Source organism: Molossus molossus, unplaced genomic scaffold (genome assembly GCF_014108415.1).
Source record: "Molossus molossus isolate mMolMol1 unplaced genomic scaffold, mMolMol1.p scaffold_m16_p_12, whole genome shotgun sequence".
NCBI lineage: Eukaryota > Metazoa > Chordata > Mammalia > Chiroptera > Molossidae > Molossus > Molossus molossus.
Window position 1 is genome coordinate 37,635,864 of NW_023425347.1, and position 6,563 is coordinate 37,642,426.

The 6,563-nt window shown below is 35.1% G+C and overlaps 1 pseudogene; it reads right to left on the reverse strand.

Moving 5' to 3' along the window:
* Window positions 1-5,913: 5,913 nt before the first annotated feature.
* LOC118627164 lies at window positions 5,914-6,563 on the reverse strand (annotated as a pseudogene).

Genomic DNA, 6,563 nt, shown 5'->3' on the forward strand with positions numbered 1-6,563 from the left:
TGTCTCTGAATTAGTTCTGAATTCACGCTGTTGGCCAGGTAATTGCTGCAGAGGGAAAAATATAGACATAAAGATACTATCATTATGAAATGCATGGAATAAAGCATTGGCTAAATCTTAAGAATCTCAGGAAGAAAAGACTTTCTCCTAAAATGGAGAAAAGTCATTCTTTAAAGGACTATAATTGATGAAGTATTTAATTCTTTTAAAAATTATATTGATTTGAGCTTTCTTAGAGAATTCTCTAGAACTGAAGATTTATAAACATGGAATTCTTCAGGGTATCCTATATTTTTTACTGAGAGCAAAGTACCCATTAGACAGCTGGAGGTGCAGAGCACTATGGAGCAATACTGGCTAATGCTCCCAAATGTGTGATGCTTCTGTCTAAAAATTATAAACCACAGTATAATATGTCTTATTTTCCCAAATACTAAGCTGTATTCAGTTCCCCTGTGGGCATATACATCTTAGCTGGTGGTACACTACCTCTTACGTGTTGCCTTTTTGTGTTGCTTGGTGCTCTTTCTAAAACAAGGTGCTTGTGGCTTTCATAGACAATTTTATTTCTTTTTTTGTCTTTGTCATTCTTTAAGAGTATATGTACTGGTTACATCAAGATTTGTTTTGGTTGTTATTACTTATTTCAATTTGTTTGGTCACATAATAACAAGTAAAACATTATTTATGTTAAGTCTTTGTTCTATTTTAAAATTCTCTTTGTGGATATGGAATTAAAGCCAGTACATTGTAAACTGTGCTTACCATAAGAGAATTGGGAGATTTCTTTAGTTCTTGTTTTATTTTTTAAATTGTTGTAAAAATTGTTATAGGCCAGCTACATCCAGTAGTAGGTTTGGGTTAGAGTTTGGGGATTGTGATATACTATTTTTAAAAATCCATGATCATCTGGAATGATACTTTGTGTATATATATATTTTGTAAAGTTTTAATTCAGCAAATCTTTTTAAATTGCTGCTGTTTTAAATTATAAAAACGTTATATTTCTGCTTTATATAAATTACATGTTTTGTAGTATTAATTGATTTTCTTTCACTGTTCATAAATTTAATGTGTTAGGACCTAAAAGAATTCAACTTACTAGTCTTTAAAGCAACATCGGAGGGGTGGGGGGAGTCTTTAGTCTCAGCCAAATTAGACTTTCCTTGTTGTCAGAGAAATGTTAGTTCAGCATTAAAAGAAAAATATTATACCTTTGGTATATAGAAAAGCTTGTACATACATTATAAACATATCTTTAGCCACAGCAAACCATACTTACCTACCTATAATAAAAATGTGCTTTAAGTCTTTTTTGGTGGTACTTGTTTTTCTTCTTTTGTTGCTATATCCCTTTGTTATATATGATAGCCCCTTTGGCTAGCCCTTCTCTACTATATATGTTTACATTATTAGAAAATATCTGTTATGTACCTGCAAAAGGATTGTAGAGCCTATTTTCTATTTGTACAGAAAGATCATGGCACAGAAATAAACCTTCCCATACATGGTCAGTTGATTTTGGTGCAATGACCATTCAATGAGAAAAGAACAGTTTTGTGTGTGTTTCTAATAAATGCTGCTGGGAAAACTAGATTCCCTCGGGCAAAAGAATAAAGTTGAACCCTTACCTTAAATCAAATTTAAAAAATAATTCAAAATGGATCAAAGTCCTAAATGTAAGAGCTAAAACTATAAAACTCTTAGAAGAAAACATAAGGGAAAGATTTCATGACACTGGATTTGTCAATGACTTCTTAGAGATGACACCAAAAGCAAACTCAACAAAAAAATAGATAAAGCCTCACACATTAAAAACTTTTGTTCATCAAAGGACACTATCAAGAGAGTGAAAAGACATTCCACACATGGGAGCAAATATTTGCAAATCATATATCTGATAAGGGATTAATACCCAGCATATAGAAAGAATACCTACAATTCATAAAAGCAAACAAATAATAGCAACCCAATTAAAAAATGGGCAAAGAACTTGACATTTCTACAAAGAAGATATACAAAAGGCCAACAAATGAAAAGATGTTCAATTTCACTAGTCATTAGGAAAATGCAAATTAAAACCATAGTTAGATACTACTTTACACACATTAGGATGGCTGTTATGAAAAAAGAGAGAGAGATGCTGCATCCTCTTCTAACCATGTTGTCTGACAAGGTCTGGACATGGAGAGGAAAGCCTCAAGGAATGCATCTTCTAGGAAGAGGACAAGGCATGGGAGTGGGACTAATTGGTATTATGGGAATTATACTAACAATTGTTATTCTGATTTACCTGATGACTAACCTGGGAATAGCAAACAAAATGTTTGAAATCTTGCCGTTTCAATTAAATTCTGAAGAAACATCAGCTTCCCCTGAAACAGTCACCACTGCATGTCCGGAATGTCTTAACAATTTACTAATTCAATTAGGTAAAATATTTCCCCCGAAAGTCTCTAATAGACAAGTCATTGATGAATTGCAACAGGTAGGACTAATGGAGGCACCCTATACTCCTGTGCCTCCTCCCCAGATAGAAGGAGTATTTCACGAAGGATTCCTGACCCTCCCTTGCCCTTTACAGGAGTATACAATGAAAATAGATTAAGAATAGTTAACAAAGATGGACTACATGTTCCGTTCACTAGCTTGCCTTTCATAACAGTTAGCTTGCCGAGGTCCTCCCTGTTGCCTATGGTCCAAAAAACAAGAATGTTCTATTCTATTTCAATTGAATAGATATTATAAGAAATGTTGCCCTTATCTCCTTGGAGATCTTAAACAAAACATAACTGATCTAGAGAAAGAGAAAAAAAATAGGGATTAGAATAAAGTTAATCAATAACCTTAGACAAAGAATCAGAAAAATCCTATTTGAGTGCCAGTATTTTGGTGTTACAAAAATAAGTCTATCTATCATTCTGTTCCTTTCCTTTATCTAATTGAAACTAACCTGGAACTGTGATACTTAACTTTCTGCTTCTGTAATCGCAAATGCTTAACCTATGCCAAAAAAGAGAATATATAAACATAAAGAAAATTACAATAAATCGGAACAGTGTTACACTGCCTCTGAGTCGTGTAGTCATCTGTCTCCCGGCGCCGACGCCTTACCCACGTTCGGGACCTCCCAGATCCTGCTGCGGCTGGACTGCGGCAGAGAGAGAGAATTACAAGTGTTGGTGAAGATATACAATGTTGGCAGGAATTAAAATGATGCAGCCACTGTGAAAAATTATTTGGCAGTTCATCAAAAATTAAACATAGAATTACCATATAATCCAGAAATTCTTTATGTATATATACCCCCCAAAAAATGGAAAGAAAGGACTCAAAGAGATATCTGTACAGCAGTGTTAAAAGAGGTATTATTCAGAACAGCCAAAAGGTGGAACGACCCAAATGTGTATCAACTGATGAAGTGATAGACAAATGCGGTATGTACATTCAGTGGACTACTATGGCCTTAAAAATGAATGAAATTCTGATATATGTGACAACATTGATCTACCTTGAAAATATTATGCTATGTTAAATAAGCCATACAAAAAAAGAGCAAATATTGTATGATTCCATTTATATGAAGTACCATGGCTAAATAAATTTATAGGCAGAAAATACAATAGAGGTTACCAGAGGCTGGGTGAGATGGGATTAGGGAATCACTTTTTAATGATTACAGAGTTTCTGTTAGGGATGATGACAAAGTTCTAGAGATGGATGGTAAATGATGGTTTCACAATAGGAATGTACTGAATGCAACTGAATTATCCACTTCAAATGAGTAAATTGACTAATTTTATATTGCATATTTTGCCACAATTTTTAAAAATAGAGCTATGTCAATGATGTCTGATTTCCTGGTGGAAGAACATAAAAATGTTTTTAAAACAGAGCAGAGGTTGATTCTAAATGAAAGAAACCATAATTTATACTGTAGTTTCAGTCTGCATGCTGTACCATCTATGCTTACACCTGAAACTAATGTAATAGTGTATGTTAACTATAATTGGAAAGTAAAATTTGAAAACTTCAGCATTGCACTATCTCAACTTGGTTGTTGAGTGGATTCAATAAATTAACATGGGAAAATATTTAAAAACTGTGCCTGGTACAAAGTAATCATTTTGTAACCATTAGCTTCTTCTGTTGCCTTCATCATCATCATCATCATCATCATAATTATCAACATCATTAAAAATTTAACAGTTCCATGATAAACTCCATGATAGTTATCGCCAAGGGAGGTTGTTGTGAATCCCTTAATAAGATTCTGTTTTAAATCCATGCCATCGCTATAATTTGTTTTGTAAATATAGATTTTATATTTTATAATATATGTTAAATATAAATAAAGGCTTCATAAAAATAAGATGTACTGTAACTGTATATAACTATAAAATGTGCCTTGCTTTTCTCCCCATTTTTATATATTAATATACAAATTGCAATGGTCATTATAAGGTAAATAAAATAAATCTATCTCATAGTATAAAAGCATAGCAGAAGGAATATTGGACTGAGACAGAAAATTGGAATTCAGTTTCAACCCTTCCACTCATTGTTTTTTGGGGGTATTTGGTTAAGTAGCTAATTCTGTTTATCTATATTGGGCCTACTATTTGTCTGCTTGTTCTGTCAGTTTTATAAGACAGGTGTGTTAGAATCTCCAACTATGATTATGAATATGCCTGTTTCTCCTTTTAGATTCTCCCTCTTTTTTTCCCCTTATACATGTAATTAGTTACATTCAAATTTATATTTGTTATGTCCAGTGACGTACTAGTAAATGTTTAACAACTAGCTCTCCGTGGGCGGCAAGGGGGCGACAATCCCTAATTTGCCTGTTTTCATGGTGTAAATACTCAGAACATGCCAATTTTAAGCTACCATCTGATGTTACTGAGCATGAAAATAGTCAATGCACATATTGACTCTTGTAAGCTGGTCAATGAACTGGTTATATCATCCAGTTAATGACTTTACCATTATGAAGTGTCCCTTTTATCTCTGATACTGTTTATTGCCTTAATATCTATTGTGTCTATTAGCATAGTTATAATAGCTTTCTTTTTGTGAGTTTCTACCTAGTATATCTTTGTTCATCTATTTATCTTTAACTTTTCTGCATCCTTTTATTTAGGTATATCTCTTGTAGTAAACATATAGTTGTATTTTTAATTCACTTTGACAAATTTGACTTTTAATTAGAGTAGTCTGTTTACAATTATTGCAATGTTATATTTGCATTTAAACCTGGTAATTTAGTATTGTATTTATCTCATCTCAATTATTCTTTTTTGTTTTTTGGCCTTTTTGCATTGGTAAAATATTTTATTATTTCATTTTCTCTCTTTTGACTTGTTAATACTTTTATTTTATTTTAGTGGCTACCCTAAAGAAAATAATAAGCATCCTTAACTTTGTAGAGCCTGCATAAATTAGTACTTTTCCACTTTCCAGACAACTTAGTGATATTTCAAAACTTTACTTCCAGTTATCTCATTAACAATTTGGGATATTTTGTCATTATTTTAATTCTGCACATATTTATAATCTTACAGTATGTTATTTCCTAATATTTTTTCCCTATTAAGTGAGCTTTTTTATTGTTGTGTTTTTCTTTCTTTTTTTTAACCGAGGGTCCCTTACTGGTCCTGTTTCCATGAGCAGCCATGACCAGGTGGAAAAGGAGAGGGGAACCAGGCAGCATTGGGAGGGGTGATCTCCACAACATTCCGTTTATGCACAGAATTAAACAGACAAGCACAGCGTCACTATTGTGGTTAGAAGTTCGCAGCATGGGAAAGAGAAGAACAAGTGGAAAGTTGGGGTGTCATTAAAAATACAGGCCCTCCCCCAAACTGGGGTGCCTAGGGTAGGGGGGACTTGGTCTACTTCAACCGAGAGGAATCAGAAAATCAAAAGCTGTTTGGGAAGACCAGAACCGTCAGGGGTGGAAGGAGGAGGAAGGTTCAGGAAGTGGGGGACTGTTTGGCAATTGGGTGAAGGAATTGCCCTCCCCTGCTAGGATTCCCCCAGTCCCTCTGGTCTGGCAGGAAGGGGGCAGCCTGGAGCTGCCAGATGCTTCAGGCAGGGGGCTGGAGGGGGCTCACGAAAGCTTGCCTTCCAGGAAGATGACAGTCCTGCCTTCCTTCCCCCCAGCTCCTCTGCCAGAGTGCAGCGGTCCTTTACCTCCTCATAGCAGTTTGCTTGTAATTCATGCTTGATCCCCATCAGCTTCTTCTTGATGGCATCCTTGGAGCTGGCATAGATCATTTTGCTCTTAAGGGGTGCAGACTCAGGGGCCCTCTTTCTTGTTCTTGGTCTCATAGGTTGCGTCATACAGGGTGTAGTGGAAGTCTTTGTCTGCAGCATCTTGACAAATGTGGCATAGTGGTTGTCTACTGTCTGGCCCACATCACCTACCAGGATCTGCTTGCCCTCCTCCAGAATGATGTTCTTCTTGTCTTCACTCAGGCAGAGAAGAGCACCAACTTCTTGTGCTTCTTCATCTCCTCTGGTGTTGAAGACTTACATACCCTCATGTCAATGAACACTTT